Genomic DNA, 21,041 nt, shown 5'->3' with positions numbered 1-21,041 from the left:
ATGGAAGGGGTGTAGCCGGCTCCCAGGCTGCTGGCCTCGGTGGCACCCTCTCGAAGGAACGCCTGGCTTTGGCCCCGGATCCCGCCTCACCCCACCGCCCGAGACTCCGCGATGTAGCGGGCCTGCGCCGGAGGGGCGCCCGTCGAGCCGGCGCGCTCCCAACTCATACTTACCTGGCAGGGGAGATACCATGATCACTAAGGTGGTTCTCCCAGGGTGAGGCTCATCCATTGCACTCCGGGTGTGCTGACCCCTGCGATTTCCCCAAATGCGGGAAACTCGACTGCATAATTTGTGGTAGTGGGGGACTGCGTTCGCGCTTTCCCCTGATTTGCTCTGGTCAAAGATAGACAGATACACGCTGCTGCTTGGGGGGCTCCACGAGCCAACAGGTGTGCGAGTCTCCTTTTGCTGCCTGCTGCGAGGGACTCTCAAGCAAGCACAGCCTGTTGGTGCCCCCTTGTGGCCCCATCTAGAAGCTGCCAAAGGGAAGCCGCTCGCTTTGCTGCTGGCTTTTGGTATCTGGGATTTGTTGTGAGCCTTTTTTAAAAGAGAGGAGGGGAGGGGAGGGGAGGGGAGGGGGGGGGTTCCTTCCTTGGTCTTTGTTTTTTCGTTTTCCTCTCTCCGTTTAAACCCTTAACTCTTGATTTGGCGTCCTGATATCTTTGCTTGGCTGCTTTGGACACACCGGCCGAGTTCCCCCTGGGCCCGCTGGCTGTGGATGCCTCCGCTGGTGTAGTGACAGGAATTGGCCTTTGGTTCAGCCGGGAGGGGAGCTTTGTAGCGAGCGCCAGCGGGCACGCTCCAAAGATGGCACTTGCGGCTGCAGCAGCAGGAAGTGCACGGCCGGGCCCTTTTTTGCGGCCGCCTGGTGGGGCTGCCGACGTTGAGCCTCCGACGCCGGGCCTCTTCCTGCCGCCCTGAGCGAGCAGCCGGAGCTGCAGCCTTCTGCCTGTTTACAGGCGTCGAACGCACGTTGGGCTCCGAAGCCGCCGCCCCGCTATGCAAATGACTCTGGCTTGCTGTGCATCTTGGACGACGGCCTTCGCCTTGAGCTTGGCCTGCCATGGGGGGGATGGAAGGGGTGTAGCCGGCTCCCAGGCTGCTGGCCTCGGTGGCACCCTCTCGAAGGAACGCCTGGCTTTGGCCCCGGATCCCGCCTCACCCCACCGCCCGAGACTCCGCGATGTAGCGGGCCTGCGCCGGAGGGGCGCCCGTCGAGCCGGCGCGCTCCCAACTCATACTTACCTGGCAGGGGAGATACCATGATCACTAAGGTGGTTCTCCCAGGGTGAGGCTCATCCATTGCACTCCGGGTGTGCTGACCCCTGCGATTTCCCCAAATGCGGGAAACTCGACTGCATAATTTGTGGTAGTGGGGGACTGCGTTCGCGCTTTCCCCTGATTTGCTCTGGTCAAAGATAGACAGATACACGCTGCTGCTTGGGGGGCTCCACGAGCCAACAGGTGTGCGAGTCTCCTTTTGCTGCCTGCTGCGAGGGACTCTCAAGCAAGCACAGCCTGTTGGTGCCCCCTTGTGGCCCCATCTAGAAGCTGCCAAAGGGAAGCCGCTCGCTTTGCTGCTGGCTTTTGGTATCTGGGATTTGTTGTGAGCCTTTTTTAAAAGAGAGGAGGGGAGGGGAGGGGAGGGGGGGGTTCCTTCCTTGGTCTTTGTTTTTTCGTTTTCCTCTCTCCGTTTAAACCCTTAACTCTTGATTTGGCGTCCTGATATCTTTGCTTGGCTGCTTTGGACACACCGGCCGAGTTCCCCCTGGGCCCGCTGGCTGTGTGGATGCCTCCGCTGGTGTAGTGACAGGAATTGGCCTTTGGTTCAGCCGGGAGGGGAGCTTTGTAGCGAGCGCCAGCGGGCACGCTCCAAAGATGGCACTTGCGGCTGCAGCAGCAGGAAGTGCACGGCCGGGCCCTTTTTTGCGGCCGCCTGGTGGGGCTGCCGACGTTGAGCCTCCGACGCCGGGCCTCTTCCTGCCGCCCTGAGCGAGCAGCCGGAGCTGCAGCCTTCTGCCTGTTTACAGGCGTCGAACGCACGTTGGGCTCCGAAGCCGCCGCCCCGCTATGCAAATGACTCTGGCTTGCTGTGCATCTTGGACGACGGCCTTCGCCTTGAGCTTGGCCTGCCATGGGGGGGATGGAAGGGGTGTAGCCGGCTCCCAGGCTGCTGGCCTCGGTGGCACCCTCTCGAAGGAACGCCTGGCTTTGGCCCCGGATCCCGCCTCACCCCACCGCCCGAGACTCCGCGATGTAGCGGGCCTGCGCCGGAGGGGCGCCCGTCGAGCCGGCGCGCTCCCAACTCATACTTACCTGGCAGGGGAGATACCATGATCACTAAGGTGGTTCTCCCAGGGTGAGGCTCATCCATTGCACTCCGGGTGTGCTGACCCCTGCGATTTCCCCAAATGCGGGAAACTCGACTGCATAATTTGTGGTAGTGGGGGACTGCGTTCGCGCTTTCCCCTGATTTGCTCTGGTCAAAGATAGACAGATACACGCTGCTGCTTGGGGGGCTCCACGAGCCAACAGGTGTGCGAGTCTCCTTTTGCTGCCTGCTGCGAGGGACTCTCAAGCAAGCACAGCCTGTTGGTGCCCCCTTGTGGCCCCATCTAGAAGCTGCCAAAGGGAAGCCGCTCGCTTTGCTGCTGGCTTTTGGTATCTGGGATTTGTTGTGAGCCTTTTTTAAAAGAGAGGAGGGGAGGGGAGGGGAGGGGAGGGGAGGGGAGGGGAGGGGAGGGGGGGGTTCCTTCCTTGGTCTTTGTTTTTTCGTTTTCCTCTCTCCGTTTAAACCCTTAACTCTTGATTTGGCGTCCTGATATCTTTGCTTGGCTGCTTTGGACACACCGGCCGAGTTCCCCCTGGGCCCGCTGGCTGTGGATGCCTCCGCTGGTGTAGTGACAGGAATTGGCCTTTGGTTCAGCCGGGAGGGGAGCTTTGTAGCGAGCGCCAGCGGGCACGCTCCAAAGATGGCACTTGCGGCTGCAGCAGCAGGAAGTGCACGGCCGGGCCCTTTTTTGCGGCCGCCTGGTGGGGCTGCCGACGTTGAGCCTCCGACGCCGGGCCTCTTCCTGCCGCCCTGAGCGAGCAGCCGGAGCTGCAGCCTTCTGCCTGTTTACAGGCGTCGAACGCACGTTGGGCTCCGAAGCCGCCGCCCCGCTATGCAAATGACTCTGGCTTGCTGTGCATCTTGGACGACGGCCTTCGCCTTGAGCTTGGCCTGCCATGGGGGGGATGGAAGGGGTGTAGCCGGCTCCCAGGCTGCTGGCCTCGGTGGCACCCTCTCGAAGGAACGCCTGGCTTTGGCCCCGGATCCCGCCTCACCCCACCGCCCGAGACTCCGCGATGTAGCGGGCCTGCGCCGGAGGGGCGCCCGTCGAGCCGGCGCGCTCCCAACTCATACTTACCTGGCAGGGGAGATACCATGATCACTAAGGTGGTTCTCCCAGGGTGAGGCTCATCCATTGCACTCCGGGTGTGCTGACCCCTGCGATTTCCCCAAATGCGGGAAACTCGACTGCATAATTTGTGGTAGTGGGGGACTGCGTTCGCGCTTTCCCCTGATTTGCTCTGGTCAAAGATAGACAGATACACGCTGCTGCTTGGGGGGCTCCACGAGCCAACAGGTGTGCGAGTCTCCTTTTGCTGCCTGCTGCGAGGGACTCTCAAGCAAGCACAGCCTGTTGGTGCCCCCTTGTGGCCCCATCTAGAAGCTGCCAAAGGGAAGCCGCTCGCTTTGCTGCTGGCTTTTGGTATCTGGGATTTGTTGTGAGCCTTTTTTAAAAGAGAGGAGGGGAGAGGAGGGGAGGGGAGGGGGGGGGTTCCTTCCTTGGTCTTTGTTTTTTCGTTTTCCTCTCTCCGTTTAAACCCTTAACTCTTGATTTGGCGTCCTGATATCTTTGCTTGGCTGCTTTGGACACACCGGCCGAGTTCCCCCTGGGCCCGCTGGCTGTGGATGCCTCCGCTGGTGTAGTGACAGGAATTGGCCTTTGGTTCAGCCGGGAGGGGAGCTTTGTAGCGAGCGCCAGCGGGCACGCTCCAAAGATGGCACTTGCGGCTGCAGCAGCAGGAAGTGCACGGCCGGGCCCTTTTTTGCGGCCGCCTGGTGGGGCTGCCGACGTTGAGCCTCCGACGCCGGGCCTCTTCCTGCCGCCCTGAGCGAGCAGCCGGAGCTGCAGCCTTCTGCCTGTTTACAGGCGTCGAACGCACGTTGGGCTCCGAAGCCGCCGCCCCGCTATGCAAATGACTCTGGCTTGCTGTGCATCTTGGACGACGGCCTTCGCCTTGAGCTTGGCCTGCCATGGGGGGGATGGAAGGGGTGTAGCCGGCTCCCAGGCTGCTGGCCTCGGTGGCACCCTCTCGAAGGAACGCCTGGCTTTGGCCCCGGATCCCGCCTCACCCCACCGCCCGAGACTCCGCGATGTAGCGGGCCTGCGCCGGAGGGGCGCCCGTCGAGCCGGCGCGCTCCCAACTCATACTTACCTGGCAGGGGAGATACCATGATCACTAAGGTGGTTCTCCCAGGGTGAGGCTCATCCATTGCACTCCGGGTGTGCTGACCCCTGCGATTTCCCCAAATGCGGGAAACTCGACTGCATAATTTGTGGTAGTGGGGGACTGCGTTCGCGCTTTCCCCTGATTTGCTCTGGTCAAAGATAGACAGATACACGCTGCTGCTTGGGGGGCTCCACGAGCCAACAGGTGTGCGAGTCTCCTTTTGCTGCCTGCTGCGAGGGACTCTCAAGCAAGCACAGCCTGTTGGTGCCCCCTTGTGGCCCCATCTAGAAGCTGCCAAAGGGAAGCCGCTCGCTTTGCTGCTGGCTTTTGGTATCTGGGATTTGTTGTGAGCCTTTTTTAAAAGAGAGGAGGGGAGGGGAGAGGAGGGGAGGGGAGGGGAGGGGGGGGTTCCTTCCTTGGTCTTTGTTTTTTCGTTTTCCTCTCTCCGTTTAAACCCTTAACTCTTGATTTGGCGTCCTGATATCTTTGCTTGGCTGCTTTGGACACACCGGCCGAGTTCCCCCTGGGCCCGCTGGCTGTGGATGCCTCCGCTGGTGTAGTGACAGGAATTGGCCTTTGGTTCAGCCGGGAGGGGAGCTTTGTAGCGAGCGCCAGCGGGCACGCTCCAAAGATGGCACTTGCGGCTGCAGCAGCAGGAAGTGCACGGCCGGGCCCTTTTTTGCGGCCGCCTGGTGGGGCTGCCGACGTTGAGCCTCCGACGCCGGGCCTCTTCCTGCCGCCCTGAGCGAGCAGCCGGAGCTGCAGCCTTCTGCCTGTTTACAGGCGTCGAACGCACGTTGGGCTCCGAAGCCGCCGCCCCGCTATGCAAATGACTCTGGCTTGCTGTGCATCTTGGACGACGGCCTTCGCCTTGAGCTTGGCCTGCCATGGGGGGGATGGAAGGGGTGTAGCCGGCTCCCAGGCTGCTGGCCTCGGTGGCACCCTCTCGAAGGAACGCCTGGCTTTGGCCCCGGATCCCGCCTCACCCCACCGCCCGAGACTCCGCGATGTAGCGGGCCTGCGCCGGAGGGGCGCCCGTCGAGCCGGCGCGCTCCCAACTCATACTTACCTGGCAGGGGAGATACCATGATCACTAAGGTGGTTCTCCCAGGGTGAGGCTCATCCATTGCACTCCGGGTGTGCTGACCCCTGCGATTTCCCCAAATGCGGGAAACTCGACTGCATAATTTGTGGTAGTGGGGGACTGCGTTCGCGCTTTCCCCTGATTTGCTCTGGTCAAAGATAGACAGATACACGCTGCTGCTTGGGGGGCTCCACGAGCCAACAGGTGTGCGAGTCTCCTTTTGCTGCCTGCTGCGAGGGACTCTCAAGCAAGCACAGCCTGTTGGTGCCCCCTTGTGGCCCCATCTAGAAGCTGCCAAAGGGAAGCCGCTCGCTTTGCTGCTGGCTTTTGGTATCTGGGATTTGTTGTGAGCCTTTTTTAAAAGAGAGGAGGGGAGGGGAGGGGGGGGGTTCCTTCCTTGGTCTTTGTTTTTTCGTTTTCCTCTCTCCGTTTAAACCCTTAACTCTTGATTTGGCGTCCTGATATCTTTGCTTGGCTGCTTTGGACACACCGGCCGAGTTCCCCCTGGGCCCGCTGGCTGTGGATGCCTCCGCTGGTGTAGTGACAGGAATTGGCCTTTGGTTCAGCCGGGAGGGGAGCTTTGTAGCGAGCGCCAGCGGGCACGCTCCAAAGATGGCACTTGCGGCTGCAGCAGCAGGAAGTGCACGGCCGGGCCCTTTTTTGCGGCCGCCTGGTGGGGCTGCCGACGTTGAGCCTCCGACGCCGGGCCTCTTCCTGCCGCCCTGAGCGAGCAGCCGGAGCTGCAGCCTTCTGCCTGTTTACAGGCGTCGAACGCACGTTGGGCTCCGAAGCCGCCGCCCCGCTATGCAAATGACTCTGGCTTGCTGTGCATCTTGGACGACGGCCTTCGCCTTGAGCTTGGCCTGCCATGGGGGGGATGGAAGGGGTGTAGCCGGCTCCCAGGCTGCTGGCCTCGGTGGCACCCTCTCGAAGGAACGCCTGGCTTTGGCCCCGGATCCCGCCTCACCCCACCGCCCGAGACTCCGCGATGTAGCGGGCCTGCGCCGGAGGGGCGCCCGTCGAGCCGGCGCGCTCCCAACTCATACTTACCTGGCAGGGGAGATACCATGATCACTAAGGTGGTTCTCCCAGGGTGAGGCTCATCCATTGCACTCCGGGTGTGCTGACCCCTGCGATTTCCCCAAATGCGGGAAACTCGACTGCATAATTTGTGGTAGTGGGGGACTGCGTTCGCGCTTTCCCCTGATTTGCTCTGGTCAAAGATAGACAGATACACGCTGCTGCTTGGGGGGCTCCACGAGCCAACAGGTGTGCGAGTCTCCTTTTGCTGCCTGCTGCGAGGGACTCTCAAGCAAGCACAGCCTGTTGGTGCCCCCTTGTGGCCCCATCTAGAAGCTGCCAAAGGGAAGCCGCTCGCTTTGCTGCTGGCTTTTGGTATCTGGGATTTGTTGTGAGCCTTTTTTAAAAGAGAGGAGGGGAGAGGAGGGGAGGGGAGGGGAGGGGAGGGGGGGGGTTCCTTCCTTGGTCTTTGTTTTTTCGTTTTCCTCTCTCCGTTTAAACCCTTAACTCTTGATTTGGCGTCCTGATATCTTTGCTTGGCTGCTTTGGACACACCGGCCGAGTTCCCCCTGGGCCCGCTGGCTGTGGATGCCTCCGCTGGTGTAGTGACAGGAATTGGCCTTTGGTTCAGCCGGGAGGGGAGCTTTGTAGCGAGCGCCAGCGGGCACGCTCCAAAGATGGCACTTGCGGCTGCAGCAGCAGGAAGTGCACGGCCGGGCCCTTTTTTGCGGCCGCCTGGTGGGGCTGCCGACGTTGAGCCTCCGACGCCGGGCCTCTTCCTGCCGCCCTGAGCGAGCAGCCGGAGCTGCAGCCTTCTGCCTGTTTACAGGCGTCGAACGCACGTTGGGCTCCGAAGCCGCCGCCCCGCTATGCAAATGACTCTGGCTTGCTGTGCATCTTGGACGACGGCCTTCGCCTTGAGCTTGGCCTGCCATGGGGGGGATGGAAGGGGTGTAGCCGGCTCCCAGGCTGCTGGCCTCGGTGGCACCCTCTCGAAGGAACGCCTGGCTTTGGCCCCGGATCCCGCCTCACCCCACCGCCCGAGACTCCGCGATGTAGCGGGCCTGCGCCGGAGGGGCGCCCGTCGAGCCGGCGCGCTCCCAACTCATACTTACCTGGCAGGGGAGATACCATGATCACTAAGGTGGTTCTCCCAGGGTGAGGCTCATCCATTGCACTCCGGGTGTGCTGACCCCTGCGATTTCCCCAAATGCGGGAAACTCGACTGCATAATTTGTGGTAGTGGGGGACTGCGTTTGCGCTTTCCCCTGATTTGCTCTGGTCAAAGATAGACAGATACACGCTGCTGCTTGGGGGGCTCCACGAGCCAACAGGTGTGCGAGTCTCCTTTTGCTGCCTGCTGCGAGGGACTCTCAAGCAAGCACAGCCTGTTGGTGCCCCCTTGTGGCCCCATCTAGAAGCTGCCAAAGGGAAGCCGCTCGCTTTGCTGCTGGCTTTTGGTATCTGGGATTTGTTGTGAGCCTTTTTTAAAAGAGAGGAGGGGAGGGGAGGGGAGGGGAGGGGGGGGTTCCTTCCTTGGTCTTTGTTTTTTCGTTTTCCTCTCTCCGTTTAAACCCTTAACTCTTGATTTGGCGTCCTGATATCTTTGCTTGGCTGCTTTGGACACACCGGCCGAGTTCCCCCTGGGCCCGCTGGCTGTGGATGCCTCCGCTGGTGTAGTGACAGGAATTGGCCTTTGGTTCAGCCGGGAGGGGAGCTTTGTAGCGAGCGCCAGCGGGCACGCTCCAAAGATGGCACTTGCGGCTGCAGCAGCAGGAAGTGCACGGCCGGGCCCTTTTTTGCGGCCGCCTGGTGGGGCTGCCGACGTTGAGCCTCCGACGCCGGGCCTCTTCCTGCCGCCCTGAGCGAGCAGCCGGAGCTGCAGCCTTCTGCCTGTTTACAGGCGTCGAACGCACGTTGGGCTCCGAAGCCGCCGCCCCGCTATGCAAATGACTCTGGCTTGCTGTGCATCTTGGACGACGGCCTTCGCCTTGAGCTTGGCCTGCCATGGGGGGGATGGAAGGGGTGTAGCCGGCTCCCAGGCTGCTGGCCTCGGTGGCACCCTCTCGAAGGAACGCCTGGCTTTGGCCCCGGATCCCGCCTCACCCCACCGCCCGAGACTCCGCGATGTAGCGGGCCTGCGCCGGAGGGGCGCCCGTCGAGCCGGCGCGCTCCCAACTCATACTTACCTGGCAGGGGAGATACCATGATCACTAAGGTGGTTCTCCCGGGTGAGGCTCATCCATTGCACTCCGGGTGTGCTGACCCCTGCGATTTCCCCAAATGCGGGAAACTCGACTGCATAATTTGTGGTAGTGGGGGACTGCGTTCGCGCTTTCCCCTGATTTGCTCTGGTCAAAGATAGACAGATACACGCTGCTGCTTGGGGGGCTCCACGAGCCAACAGGTGTGCGAGTCTCCTTTTGCTGCCTGCTGCGAGGGACTCTCAAGCAAGCACAGCCTGTTGGTGCCCCCTTGTGGCCCCATCTAGAAGCTGCCAAAGGGAAGCCGCTCGCTTTGCTGCTGGCTTTTGGTATCTGGGATTTGTTGTGAGCCTTTTTTAAAAGAGAGGAGGGGAGGGGAGGGGGGGGTTCCTTCCTTGGTCTTTGTTTTTTCGTTTTCCTCTCTCCGTTTAAACCCTTAACTCTTGATTTGGCGTCCTGATATCTTTGCTTGGCTGCTTTGGACACACCGGCCGAGTTCCCCCTGGGCCCGCTGGCTGTGGATGCCTCCGCTGGTGTAGTGACAGGAATTGGCCTTTGGTTCAGCCGGGAGGGGAGCTTTGTAGCGAGCGCCAGCGGGCACGCTCCAAAGATGGCACTTGCGGCTGCAGCAGCAGGAAGTGCACGGCCGGGCCCTTTTTTGCGGCCGCCTGGTGGGGCTGCCGACGTTGAGCCTCCGACGCCGGGCCTCTTCCTGCCGCCCTGAGCGAGCAGCCGGAGCTGCAGCCTTCTGCCTGTTTACAGGCGTCGAACGCACGTTGGGCTCCGAAGCCGCCGCCCCGCTATGCAAATGACTCTGGCTTGCTGTGCATCTTGGACGACGGCCTTCGCCTTGAGCTTGGCCTGCCATGGGGGGGATGGAAGGGGTGTAGCCGGCTCCCAGGCTGCTGGCCTCGGTGGCACCCTCTCGAAGGAACGCCTGGCTTTGGCCCCGGATCCCGCCTCACCCCACCGCCCGAGACTCCGCGATGTAGCGGGCCTGCGCCGGAGGGGCGCCCGTCGAGCCGGCGCGCTCCCAACTCATACTTACCTGGCAGGGGAGATACCATGATCACTAAGGTGGTTCTCCCAGGGTGAGGCTCATCCATTGCACTCCGGGTGTGCTGACCCCTGCGATTTCCCCAAATGCGGGAAACTCGACTGCATAATTTGTGGTAGTGGGGGACTGCGTTCGCGCTTTCCCCTGATTTGCTCTGGTCAAAGATAGACAGATACACGCTGCTGCTTGGGGGGCTCCACGAGCCAACAGGTGTGCGAGTCTCCTTTTGCTGCCTGCTGCGAGGGACTCTCAAGCAAGCACAGCCTGTTGGTGCCCCCTTGTGGCCCCATCTAGAAGCTGCCAAAGGGAAGCCGCTCGCTTTGCTGCTGGCTTTTGGTATCTGGGATTTGTTGTGAGCCTTTTTTAAAAGAGAGGAGGGGAGGGGAGGGGAGGGGAGGGGGGGGGTTCCTTCCTTGGTCTTTGTTTTTTCGTTTTCCTCTCTCCGTTTAAACCCTTAACTCTTGATTTGGCGTCCTGATATCTTTGCTTGGCTGCTTTGGACACACCGGCCGAGTTCCCCCTGGGCCCGCTGGCTGTGGATGCCTCCGCTGGTGTAGTGACAGGAATTGGCCTTTGGTTCAGCCGGGAGGGGAGCTTTGTAGCGAGCGCCAGCGGGCACGCTCCAAAGATGGCACTTGCGGCTGCAGCAGCAGGAAGTGCACGGCCGGGCCCTTTTTTGCGGCCGCCTGGTGGGGCTGCCGACGTTGAGCCTCCGACGCCGGGCCTCTTCCTGCCGCCCTGAGCGAGCAGCCGGAGCTGCAGCCTTCTGCCTGTTTACAGGCGTCGAACGCACGTTGGGCTCCGAAGCCGCCGCCCCGCTATGCAAATGACTCTGGCTTGCTGTGCATCTTGGACGACGGCCTTCGCCTTGAGCTTGGCCTGCCATGGGGGGGATGGAAGGGGTGTAGCCGGCTCCCAGGCTGCTGGCCTCGGTGGCACCCTCTCGAAGGAACGCCTGGCTTTGGCCCCGGATCCCGCCTCACCCCACCGCCCGAGACTCCGCGATGTAGCGGGCCTGCGCCGGAGGGGCGCCCGTCGAGCCGGCGCGCTCCCAACTCATACTTACCTGGCAGGGGAGATACCATGATCACTAAGGTGGTTCTCCCAGGGTGAGGCTCATCCATTGCACTCCGGGTGTGCTGACCCCTGCGATTTCCCCAAATGCGGGAAACTCGACTGCATAATTTGTGGTAGTGGGGGACTGCGTTCGCGCTTTCCCCTGATTTGCTCTGGTCAAAGATAGACAGATACACGCTGCTGCTTGGGGGGCTCCACGAGCCAACAGGTGTGCGAGTCTCCTTTTGCTGCCTGCTGCGAGGGACTCTCAAGCAAGCACAGCCTGTTGGTGCCCCCTTGTGGCCCCATCTAGAAGCTGCCAAAGGGAAGCCGCTCGCTTTGCTGCTGGCTTTTGGTATCTGGGATTTGTTGTGAGCCTTTTTTAAAAGAGAGGAGGGGAGGGGAGGGGGGGGTTCCTTCCTTGGTCTTTGTTTTTTCGTTTTCCTCTCTCCGTTTAAACCCTTAACTCTTGATTTGGCGTCCTGATATCTTTGCTTGGCTGCTTTGGACACACCGGCCGAGTTCCCCCTGGGCCCGCTGGCTGTGGATGCCTCCGCTGGTGTAGTGACAGGAATTGGCCTTTGGTTCAGCCGGGAGGGGAGCTTTGTAGCGAGCGCCAGCGGGCACGCTCCAAAGATGGCACTTGCGGCTGCAGCAGCAGGAAGTGCACGGCCGGGCCCTTTTTTGCGGCCGCCTGGTGGGGCTGCCGACGTTGAGCCTCCGACGCCGGGCCTCTTCCTGCCGCCCTGAGCGAGCAGCCGGAGCTGCAGCCTTCTGCCTGTTTACAGGCGTCGAACGCACGTTGGGCTCCGAAGCCGCCGCCCCGCTATGCAAATGACTCTGGCTTGCTGTGCATCTTGGACGACGGCCTTCGCCTTGAGCTTGGCCTGCCATGGGGGGGATGGAAGGGGTGTAGCCGGCTCCCAGGCTGCTGGCCTCGGTGGCACCCTCTCGAAGGAACGCCTGGCTTTGGCCCCGGATCCCGCCTCACCCCACCGCCCGAGACTCCGCGATGTAGCGGGCCTGCGCCGGAGGGGCGCCCGTCGAGCCGGCGCGCTCCCAACTCATACTTACCTGGCAGGGGAGATACCATGATCACTAAGGTGGTTCTCCCAGGGTGAGGCTCATCCATTGCACTCCGGATGTGCTGACCCCTGCGATTTCCCCAAATGCGGGAAACTCGACTGCATAATTTGTGGTAGTGGGGGACTGCGTTCGCGCTTTCCCCTGATTTGCTCTGGTCAAAGATAGACAGATACACGCTGCTGCTTGGGGGGCTCCACGAGCCAACAGGTGTGCGAGTCTCCTTTTGCTGCCTGCTGCGAGGGACTCTCAAGCAAGCACAGCCTGTTGGTGCCCCCTTGTGGCCCCATCTAGAAGCTGCCAAAGGGAAGCCGCTCGCTTTGCTGCTGGCTTTTGGTATCTGGGATTTGTTGTGAGCCTTTTTTAAAAGAGAGGAGGGGAGGGGAGGGGAGGGGGGGGTTCCTTCCTTGGTCTTTGTTTTTTCGTTTTCCTCTCTCCGTTTAAACCCTTAACTCTTGATTTGGCGTCCTGATATCTTTGCTTGGCTGCTTTGGACACACCGGCCGAGTTCCCCCTGGGCCCGCTGGCTGTGGATGCCTCCGCTGGTGTAGTGACAGGAATTGGCCTTTGGTTCAGCCGGGAGGGGAGCTTTGTAGCGAGCGCCAGCGGGCACGCTCCAAAGATGGCACTTGCGGCTGCAGCAGCAGGAAGTGCACGGCCGGGCCCTTTTTTGCGGCCGCCTGGTGGGGCTGCCGACGTTGAGCCTCCGACGCCGGGCCTCTTCCTGCCGCCCTGAGCGAGCAGCCGGAGCTGCAGCCTTCTGCCTGTTTACAGGCGTCGAACGCACGTTGGGCTCCGAAGCCGCCGCCCCGCTATGCAAATGACTCTGGCTTGCTGTGCATCTTGGACGACGGCCTTCGCCTTGAGCTTGGCCTGCCATGGGGGGGATGGAAGGGGTGTAGCCGGCTCCCAGGCTGCTGGCCTCGGTGGCACCCTCTCGAAGGAACGCCTGGCTTTGGCCCCGGATCCCGCCTCACCCCACCGCCCGAGACTCCGCGATGTAGCGGGCCTGCGCCGGAGGGGCGCCCGTCGAGCCGGCGCGCTCCCAACTCATACTTACCTGGCAGGGGAGATACCATGATCACTAAGGTGGTTCTCCCAGGGTGAGGCTCATCCATTGCACTCCGGGTGTGCTGACCCCTGCGATTTCCCCAAATGCGGGAAACTCGACTGCATAATTTGTGGTAGTGGGGGACTGCGTTCGCGCTTTCCCCTGATTTGCTCTGGTCAAAGATAGACAGATACACGCTGCTGCTTGGGGGGCTCCACGAGCCAACAGGTGTGCGAGTCTCCTTTTGCTGCCTGCTGCGAGGGACTCTCAAGCAAGCACAGCCTGTTGGTGCCCCCTTGTGGCCCCATCTAGAAGCTGCCAAAGGGAAGCCGCTCGCTTTGCTGCTGGCTTTTGGTATCTGGGATTTGTTGTGAGCCTTTTTTAAAAGAGAGGAGGGGAGAGGAGGGGAGGGGAGGGGGGGGGTTCCTTCCTTGGTCTTTGTTTTTTCGTTTTCCTCTCTCCGTTTAAACCCTTAACTCTTGATTTGGCGTCCTGATATCTTTGCTTGGCTGCTTTGGACACACCGGCCGAGTTCCCCCTGGGCCCGCTGGCTGTGGATGCCTCCGCTGGTGTAGTGACAGGAATTGGCCTTTGGTTCAGCCGGGAGGGGAGCTTTGTAGCGAGCGCCAGCGGGCACGCTCCAAAGATGGCACTTGCGGCTGCAGCAGCAGGAAGTGCACGGCCGGGCCCTTTTTTGCGGCCGCCTGGTGGGGCTGCCGACGTTGAGCCTCCGACGCCGGGCCTCTTCCTGCCGCCCTGAGCGAGCAGCCGGAGCTGCAGCCTTCTGCCTGTTTACAGGCGTCGAACGCACGTTGGGCTCCGAAGCCGCCGCCCCGCTATGCAAATGACTCTGGCTTGCTGTGCATCTTGGACGACGGCCTTCGCCTTGAGCTTGGCCTGCCATGGGGGGGATGGAAGGGGTGTAGCCGGCTCCCAGGCTGCTGGCCTCGGTGGCACCCTCTCGAAGGAACGCCTGGCTTTGGCCCCGGATCCCGCCTCACCCCACCGCCCGAGACTCCGCGATGTAGCGGGCCTGCGCCGGAGGGGCGCCCGTCGAGCCGGCGCGCTCCCAACTCATACTTACCTGGCAGGGGAGATACCATGATCACTAAGGTGGTTCTCCCAGGGTGAGGCTCATCCATTGCACTCCGGGTGTGCTGACCCCTGCGATTTCCCCAAATGCGGGAAACTCGACTGCATAATTTGTGGTAGTGGGGGACTGCGTTCGCGCTTTCCCCTGATTTGCTCTGGTCAAAGATAGACAGATACACGCTGCTGCTTGGGGGGCTCCACGAGCCAACAGGTGTGCGAGTCTCCTTTTGCTGCCTGCTGCGAGGGACTCTCAAGCAAGCACAGCCTGTTGGTGCCCCCTTGTGGCCCCATCTAGAAGCTGCCAAAGGGAAGCCGCTCGCTTTGCTGCTGGCTTTTGGTATCTGGGATTTGTTGTGAGCCTTTTTTAAAAGAGAGGAGGGGAGGGGAGGGGAGGGGGGGGGTTCCTTCCTTGGTCTTTGTTTTTTCGTTTTCCTCTCTCCGTTTAAACCCTTAACTCTTGATTTGGCGTCCTGATATCTTTGCTTGGCTGCTTTGGACACACCGGCCGAGTTCCCCCTGGGCCCGCTGGCTGTGGATGCCTCCGCTGGTGTAGTGACAGGAATTGGCCTTTGGTTCAGCCGGGAGGGGAGCTTTGTAGCGAGCGCCAGCGGGCACGCTCCAAAGATGGCACTTGCGGCTGCAGCAGCAGGAAGTGCACGGCCGGGCCCTTTTTTGCGGCCGCCTGGTGGGGCTGCCGACGTTGAGCCTCCGACGCCGGGCCTCTTCCTGCCGCCCTGAGCGAGCAGCCGGAGCTGCAGCCTTCTGCCTGTTTACAGGCGTCGAACGCACGTTGGGCTCCGAAGCCGCCGCCCCGCTATGCAAATGACTCTGGCTTGCTGTGCATCTTGGACGACGGCCTTCGCCTTGAGCTTGGCCTGCCATGGGGGGGATGGAAGGGGTGTAGCCGGCTCCCAGGCTGCTGGCCTCGGTGGCACCCTCTCGAAGGAACGCCTGGCTTTGGCCCCGGATCCCGCCTCACCCCACCGCCCGAGACTCCGCGATGTAGCGGGCCTGCGCCGGAGGGGCGCCCGTCGAGCCGGCGCGCTCCCAACTCATACTTACCTGGCAGGGGAGATACCATGATCACTAAGGTGGTTCTCCCAGGGTGAGGCTCATCCATTGCACTCCGGGTGTGCTGACCCCTGCGATTTCCCCAAATGCGGGAAACTCGACTGCATAATTTGTGGTAGTGGGGGACTGCGTTCGCGCTTTCCCCTGATTTGCTCTGGTCAAAGATAGACAGATACACGCTGCTGCTTGGGGGGCTCCACGAGCCAACAGGTGTGCGAGTCTCCTTTTGCTGCCTGCTGCGAGGGACTCTCAAGCAAGCACAGCCTGTTGGTGCCCCCTTGTGGCCCCATCTAGAAGCTGCCAAAGGGAAGCCGCTCGCTTTGCTGCTGGCTTTTGGTATCTGGGATTTGTTGTGAGCCTTTTTTAAAAGAGAGGAGGGGAGAGGAGGGGAGAGGAGGGGAGAGGAGGGGAGGGGAGGGGAGGGGAGGGGAGGGGAGGGGGGGGTTCCTTCCTTGGTCTTTGTTTTTTCGTTTTCCTCTCTCCGTTTAAACCCTTAACTCTTGATTTGGCGTCCTGATATCTTTGCTTGGCTGCTTTGGACACACCGGCCGAGTTCCCCCTGGGCCCGCTGGCTGTGGATGCCTCCGCTGGTGTAGTGACAGGAATTGGCCTTTGGTTCAGCCGGGAGGGGAGCTTTGTAGCGAGCGCCAGCGGGCACGCTCCAAAGATGGCACTTGCGGCTGCAGCAGCAGGAAGTGCACGGCCGGGCCCTTTTTTGCGGCCGCCTGGTGGGGCTGCCGACGTTGAGCCTCCGACGCCGGGCCTCTTCCTGCCGCCCTGAGCGAGCAGCCGGAGCTGCAGCCTTCTGCCTGTTTACAGGCGTCGAACGCACGTTGGGCTCCGAAGCCGCCGCCCCGCTATGCAAATGACTCTGGCTTGCTGTGCATCTTGGACGACGGCCTTCGCCTTGAGCTTGGCCTGCCATGGGGGGGATGGAAGGGGTGTAGCCGGCTCCCAGGCTGCTGGCCTCGGTGGCACCCTCTCGAAGGAACGCCTGGCTTTGGCCCCGGATCCCGCCTCACCCCACCGCCCGAGACTCCGCGATGTAGCGGGCCTGCGCCGGAGGGGCGCCCGTCGAGCCGGCGCGCTCCCAACTCATACTTACCTGGCAGGGGAGATACCATGATCACTAAGGTGGTTCTCCCAGGGTGAGGCTCATCCATTGCACTCCGGGTGTGCTGACCCCTGCGATTTCCCCAAATGCGGGAAACTCGACTGCATAATTTGTGGTAGTGGGGGACTGCGTTCGCGCTTTCCCCTGATTTGCTCTGGTCAAAGATAGACAGATACACGCTGCTGCTTGGGGGGCTCCACGAGCCAACAGGTGTGCGAGTCTCCTTTTGCTGCCTGCTGCGAGGGACTCTCAAGCAAGCACAGCCTGTTGGTGCCCCCTTGTGGCCCCATCTAGAAGCTGCCAAAGGGAAGCCGCTCGCTTTGCTGCTGGCTTTTGGTATCTGGGATTTGTTGTGAGCCTTTTTTAAAAGAGAGGAGGGGAGGGGAGGGGAGGGGAGGGGAGGGGAGGGGGGGGTTCCTTCCTTGGTCTTTGTTTTTTCGTTTTCCTCTCTCCGTTTAAACCCTTAACTCTTGATTTGGCGTCCTGATATCTTTGCTTGGCTGCTTTGGACACACCGGCCGAGTTCCCCCTGGGCCCGCTGGCTGTGGATGCCTCCGCTGGTGTAGTGACAGGAATTGGCCTTTGGTTCAGCCGGGAGGGGAGCTTTGTAGCGAGCGCCAGCGGGCACGCTCCAAAGATGGCACTTGCGGCTGCAGCAGCAGGAAGTGCACGGCCGGGCCCTTTTTTGCGGCCGCCTGGTGGGGCTGCCGACGTTGAGCCTCCGACGCCGGGCCTCTTCCTGCCGCCCTGAGCGAGCAGCCGGAGCTGCAGCCTTCTGCCTGTTTACAGGCGTCGAACGCACGTTGGGCTCCGAAGCCGCCGCCCCGCTATGCAAATGACTCTGGCTTGCTGTGCATCTTGGACGACGGCCTTCGCCTTGAGCTTGGCCTGCCATGGGGGGGATGGAAGGGGTGTAGCCGGCTCCCAGGCTGCTGGCCTCGGTGGCACCCTCTCGAAGGAACGCCTGGCTTTGGCCCCGGATCCCGCCTCACCCCACCGCCCGAGACTCCGCGATGTAGCGGGCCTGCGCCGGAGGGGCGCCCGTCGAGCCGGCGCGCTCCCAACTCATACTTACCTGGCAGGGGAGATACCATGATCACTAAGGTGGTTCTCCCAGGGTGAGGCTCATCCATTGCACTCCGGGTGTGCTGACCCCTGCGATTTCCCCAAATGCGGGAAACTCGACTGCATAATTTGTGGTAGTGGGGGACTGCGTTCGCGCTTTCCCCTGATTTGCTCTGGTCAAAGATAGACAGATACACGCTGCTGCTTGGGGGGCTCCACGAGCCAACAGGTGTGCGAGTCTCCTTTTGCTGCCTGCTGCGAGGGACTCTCAAGCAAGCACAGCCTGTTGGTGCCCCCTTGTGGCCCCATCTAGAAGCTGCCAAAGGGAAGCCGCTCGCTTTGCTGCTGGCTTTTGGTATCTGGGATTTGTTGTGAGCCTTTTTTAAAAGAGAGGAGGGGAGAGGAGGGGAGGGGAGGGGAGGGGGGGGGTTCCTTCCTTGGTCTTTGTTTTTTCGTTTTCCTCTCTCCGTTTAAACCCTTAACTCTTGATTTGGCGTCCTGATATCTTTGCTTGGCTGCTTTGGACACACCGGCCGAGTTCCCCCTGGGCCCGCTGGCTGTGGATGCCTCCGCTGGTGTAGTGACAGGAATTGGCCTTTGGTTCAGCCGGGAGGGGAGCTTTGTAGCGAGCGCCAGCGGGCACGCTCCAAAGATGGCACTTGCGGCTGCAGCAGCAGGAAGTGCACGGCCGGGCCCTTTTTTGCGGCCGCCTGGTGGGGCTGCCGACGTTGAGCCTCCGACGCCGGGCCTCTTCCTGCCGCCCTGAGCGAGCAGCCGGAGCTGCAGCCTTCTGCCTGTTTACAGGCGTCGAACGCACGTTGGGCTCCGAAGCCGCCGCCCCGCTATGCAAATGACTCTGGCTTGCTGTGCATCTTGGACGACGGCCTTCGCCTTGAGCTTGGCCTGCCATGGGGGGGATGGAAGGGGTGTAGCCGGCTCCCAGGCTGCTGGCCTCGGTGGCACCCTCTCGAAGGAACGCCTGGCTTTGGCCCCGGATCCCGCCTCACCCCACCGCCCGAGACTCCGCGATGTAGCGGGCCTGCGCCGGAGGGGCGCCCGTCGAGCCGGCGCGCTCCCAACTCATACTTACCTGGCAGGGGAGATACCATGATCACTAAGGTGGTTCTCCCAGGGTGAGGCTCATCCATTGCACTCCGGGTGTGCTGACCCCTGCGATTTCCCCAAATGCGGGAAACTCGACTGCATAATTTGTGGTAGTGGGGGACTGCGTTCGCGCTTTCCCCTGATTTGCTCTGGTCAAAGATAGACAGATACACGCTGCTGCTTGGGGGGCTCCACGAGCCAACAGGTGTGCGAGTCTCCTTTTGCTGCCTGCTGCGAGGGACTCTCAAGCAAGCACAGCCTGTTGGTGCCCCCTTGTGGCCCCTTCTAGAAGCTGCCAAAGGGAAGCCGCTCGCTTTGCTGCTGGCTTTTGGTATCTGGGATTTGTTGTGAGCCTTTTTTAAAAGAGAGGAGGGGAGGGGAGGGGGGGGTTCCTTCCTTGGTCTTTGTTTTTTCGTTTTCCTCTCTCCGTTTAAACCCTTAACTCTTGATTTGGCGTCCTGATATCTTTGCTTGGCTGCTTTGGACACACCGGCCGAGTTCCCCCTGGGCCCGCTGGCTGTGGATGCCTCCGCTGGTGTAGTGACAGGAATTGGCCTTTGGTTCAGCCGGGAGGGGAGCTTTGTAGCGAGCGCCAGCGGGCACGCTCCAAAGATGGCACTTGCGGCTGCAGCAGCAGGAAGTGCACGGCCGGGCCCTTTTTTGCGGCCGCCTGGTGGGGCTGCCGACGTTGAGCCTCCGACGCCGGGCCTCTTCCTGCCGCCCTGAGCGAGCAGCCGGAGCTGCAGCCTTCTGCCTGTTTACAGGCGTCGAACGCACGTTGGGCTCCGAAGCCGCCGCCCCGCTATGCAAATGACTCTGGCTTGCTGTGCATCTTGGACGACGGCCTTCGCCTTGAGCTTGGCCTGCCATGGGGGGGATGGAAGGGGTGTAGCCGGCTCCCAGGCTGCTGGCCTCGGTGGCACCCTCTCGAAGGAACGCCTGGCTTTGGCCCCGGATCCCGCCTCACCCCACCGCCCGAGACTCCGCGATGTAGCGGGCCTGCGCCGGAGGGGCGCCCGTCGAGCCGGCGCGCTCCCAACTCATACTTACCTGGCAGGGGAGATACCATGATCACTAAGGTGGTTCTCCCAGGGTGAGGCTCATCCATTGCACTCCGGGTGTGCTGACCCCTGCGATTTCCCCAAATGCGGGAAACTCGACTGCATAATTTGTGGTAGTGGGGGACTGCGTTCGCGCTTTCCCCTGATTTGCTCTGGTCAAAGATAGACAGATACACGCTGCTGCTTGGGGGGCTCCACGAGCCAACAGGTGTGCGAGTCTCCTTTTGCTGCCTGCTGCGAGGGACTCTCAAGCAAGCACAGCCTGTTGGTGCCCCCTTGTGGCCCCATCTAGAAGCTGCCAAAGGGAAGCCGCTCGCTTTGCTGCTGGCTTTTGGTATCTGGGATTTGTTGTGAGCCTTTTTTAAAAGAGAGGAGGGGAGGGGAGGGGGGGGTTCCTTCCTTGGTCTTTGTTTTTTCGTTTTCCTCTCTCCGTTTAAACCCTTAACTCTTGATTTGGCGTCCTGATATCTTTGCTTGGCTGCTTTGGACACACCGGCCGAGTTCCCCCTGGGCCCGCTGGCTGTGGATGCCTCCGCTGGTGTAGTGACAGGAATTGGCCTTTGGTTCAGCCGGGAGGGGAGCTTTGTAGCGAGCGCCAGCGGGCACGCTCCAAAGATGGCACTTGCGGCTGCAGCAGCAGGAAGTGCACGGCCGGGCCCTTTTTTGCGGCCGCCTGGTGGGGCTGCCGACGTTGAGCCTCCGACGCCGGGCCTCTTCCTGCCGCCCTGAGCGAGCAGCCGGAGCTGCAGCCTTCTGCCTGTTTACAGGCGTCGAACGCACGTTGGGCTCCGAAGCCGCCGCCCCGCTATGCAAATGACTCTGGCTTGCTGTGCATCTTGGACGACGGCCTTCGCCTTGAGCTTGGCCTGCCATGGGGGGGGATGGAAGGGGTGTAGCCGGCTCCCAGGCTGCTGGCCTCGGTGGCACCCTCTCGAAGGAACGCCTGGCTTTGGCCCCGGATCCCGCCTCACCCCACCGCCCGAGACTCCGCGATGTAGCGGGCCTGCGCCGGAGGGGCGCCCGTCGAGCCGGCGCGCTCCCAACTCATACTTACCTGGCAGGGGAGATACCATGATCACTAAGGTGGTTCTCCCAGGGTGAGGCTCATCCATTGCACTCCGGGTGTGCTGACCCCTGCGATTTCCCCAAATGCGGGAAACTCGACTGCATAATTTGTGGTAGTGGGGGACTGCGTTCGCGCTTTCCCCTGATTTGCTCTGGTCAAAGATAGACAGATACACGCTGCTGCTTGGGGGGCTCCACGAGCCAACAGGTGTGCGAGTCTCCTTTTGCTGCCTGCTGCGAGGGACTCTCAAGCAAGCACAGCCTGTTGGTGCCCCCTTGTGGCCCCATCTAGAAGCTGCCAAAGGGAAGCCGCTCGCTTTGCTGCTGGCTTTTGGTATCTGGGATTTGTTGTGAGCCTTTTTTAAAAGAGAGGAGGGGAGGGGAGGGGAGGGGAGGGGGGGGTTCCTTCCT

The 21,041-nt window shown here is 61.6% G+C and overlaps 20 non-coding genes across 20 annotated transcripts; all 20 read left to right on the top strand.

The window, feature by feature from the left end:
- Positions 1 to 165: 165 nt before the first annotated feature.
- Positions 166 to 329, top strand: LOC142277435 (U1 spliceosomal RNA). The gene has a single exon (XR_012740592.1). It is a non-coding gene; the product is annotated as a U1 spliceosomal RNA (small nuclear RNA).
- A 911-nt stretch (positions 330 to 1,240) lies between these two features.
- Positions 1,241 to 1,404, top strand: LOC142277434 (U1 spliceosomal RNA). Its single transcript, XR_012740591.1, has one exon. It is a non-coding gene; the product is annotated as a U1 spliceosomal RNA (small nuclear RNA).
- A 907-nt stretch (positions 1,405 to 2,311) lies between these two features.
- Positions 2,312 to 2,475, top strand: LOC142277432 (U1 spliceosomal RNA). Its single transcript, XR_012740590.1, has one exon. It is a non-coding gene; the product is annotated as a U1 spliceosomal RNA (small nuclear RNA).
- Positions 2,476 to 3,405: 930 nt separating this feature from the next.
- Positions 3,406 to 3,569, top strand: LOC142277431 (U1 spliceosomal RNA). Its single transcript, XR_012740589.1, has one exon. It is a non-coding gene; the product is annotated as a U1 spliceosomal RNA (small nuclear RNA).
- A 911-nt stretch (positions 3,570 to 4,480) lies between these two features.
- LOC142277430 (U1 spliceosomal RNA) lies at positions 4,481 to 4,644 on the top strand. The gene has a single exon (XR_012740588.1). It is a non-coding gene; the product is annotated as a U1 spliceosomal RNA (small nuclear RNA).
- Positions 4,645 to 5,564: 920 nt separating this feature from the next.
- LOC142277429 (U1 spliceosomal RNA) lies at positions 5,565 to 5,728 on the top strand. Its single transcript, XR_012740587.1, has one exon. It is a non-coding gene; the product is annotated as a U1 spliceosomal RNA (small nuclear RNA).
- Positions 5,729 to 6,629: 901 nt separating this feature from the next.
- LOC142277428 (U1 spliceosomal RNA) lies at positions 6,630 to 6,793 on the top strand. The gene has a single exon (XR_012740586.1). It is a non-coding gene; the product is annotated as a U1 spliceosomal RNA (small nuclear RNA).
- Positions 6,794 to 7,714: 921 nt separating this feature from the next.
- LOC142277471 (U1 spliceosomal RNA) lies at positions 7,715 to 7,878 on the top strand. Its single transcript, XR_012740624.1, has one exon. It is a non-coding gene; the product is annotated as a U1 spliceosomal RNA (small nuclear RNA).
- A 910-nt stretch (positions 7,879 to 8,788) lies between these two features.
- On the top strand, positions 8,789 to 8,951 carry LOC142277484 (U1 spliceosomal RNA). The gene has a single exon (XR_012740636.1). It is a non-coding gene; the product is annotated as a U1 spliceosomal RNA (small nuclear RNA).
- Positions 8,952 to 9,851: 900 nt separating this feature from the next.
- LOC142277427 (U1 spliceosomal RNA) lies at positions 9,852 to 10,015 on the top strand. Its single transcript, XR_012740585.1, has one exon. It is a non-coding gene; the product is annotated as a U1 spliceosomal RNA (small nuclear RNA).
- Positions 10,016 to 10,926: 911 nt separating this feature from the next.
- Positions 10,927 to 11,090, top strand: LOC142277426 (U1 spliceosomal RNA). Its single transcript, XR_012740584.1, has one exon. It is a non-coding gene; the product is annotated as a U1 spliceosomal RNA (small nuclear RNA).
- Positions 11,091 to 11,990: 900 nt separating this feature from the next.
- On the top strand, positions 11,991 to 12,154 carry LOC142277531 (U1 spliceosomal RNA). Its single transcript, XR_012740679.1, has one exon. It is a non-coding gene; the product is annotated as a U1 spliceosomal RNA (small nuclear RNA).
- Positions 12,155 to 13,059: 905 nt separating this feature from the next.
- LOC142277424 (U1 spliceosomal RNA) lies at positions 13,060 to 13,223 on the top strand. The gene has a single exon (XR_012740582.1). It is a non-coding gene; the product is annotated as a U1 spliceosomal RNA (small nuclear RNA).
- Positions 13,224 to 14,134: 911 nt separating this feature from the next.
- Positions 14,135 to 14,298, top strand: LOC142277423 (U1 spliceosomal RNA). The gene has a single exon (XR_012740581.1). It is a non-coding gene; the product is annotated as a U1 spliceosomal RNA (small nuclear RNA).
- Positions 14,299 to 15,204: 906 nt separating this feature from the next.
- On the top strand, positions 15,205 to 15,368 carry LOC142277421 (U1 spliceosomal RNA). The gene has a single exon (XR_012740580.1). It is a non-coding gene; the product is annotated as a U1 spliceosomal RNA (small nuclear RNA).
- Positions 15,369 to 16,318: 950 nt separating this feature from the next.
- On the top strand, positions 16,319 to 16,482 carry LOC142277420 (U1 spliceosomal RNA). Its single transcript, XR_012740579.1, has one exon. It is a non-coding gene; the product is annotated as a U1 spliceosomal RNA (small nuclear RNA).
- A 920-nt stretch (positions 16,483 to 17,402) lies between these two features.
- Positions 17,403 to 17,566, top strand: LOC142277419 (U1 spliceosomal RNA). The gene has a single exon (XR_012740578.1). It is a non-coding gene; the product is annotated as a U1 spliceosomal RNA (small nuclear RNA).
- Positions 17,567 to 18,482: 916 nt separating this feature from the next.
- LOC142277418 (U1 spliceosomal RNA) lies at positions 18,483 to 18,646 on the top strand. The gene has a single exon (XR_012740577.1). It is a non-coding gene; the product is annotated as a U1 spliceosomal RNA (small nuclear RNA).
- A 900-nt stretch (positions 18,647 to 19,546) lies between these two features.
- Positions 19,547 to 19,710, top strand: LOC142277417 (U1 spliceosomal RNA). Its single transcript, XR_012740576.1, has one exon. It is a non-coding gene; the product is annotated as a U1 spliceosomal RNA (small nuclear RNA).
- Positions 19,711 to 20,611: 901 nt separating this feature from the next.
- Positions 20,612 to 20,775, top strand: LOC142277416 (U1 spliceosomal RNA). Its single transcript, XR_012740575.1, has one exon. It is a non-coding gene; the product is annotated as a U1 spliceosomal RNA (small nuclear RNA).
- Positions 20,776 to 21,041: the final 266 nt, after the last annotated feature.

Source organism: Anomaloglossus baeobatrachus, unplaced genomic scaffold (assembly GCF_048569485.1).
Source record: "Anomaloglossus baeobatrachus isolate aAnoBae1 unplaced genomic scaffold, aAnoBae1.hap1 Scaffold_410, whole genome shotgun sequence".
NCBI lineage: Eukaryota > Metazoa > Chordata > Amphibia > Anura > Aromobatidae > Anomaloglossus > Anomaloglossus baeobatrachus.
Note: the sequence above shows the minus strand (reverse complement) of the source record. Positions and strands in the feature narration are given on the sequence as shown.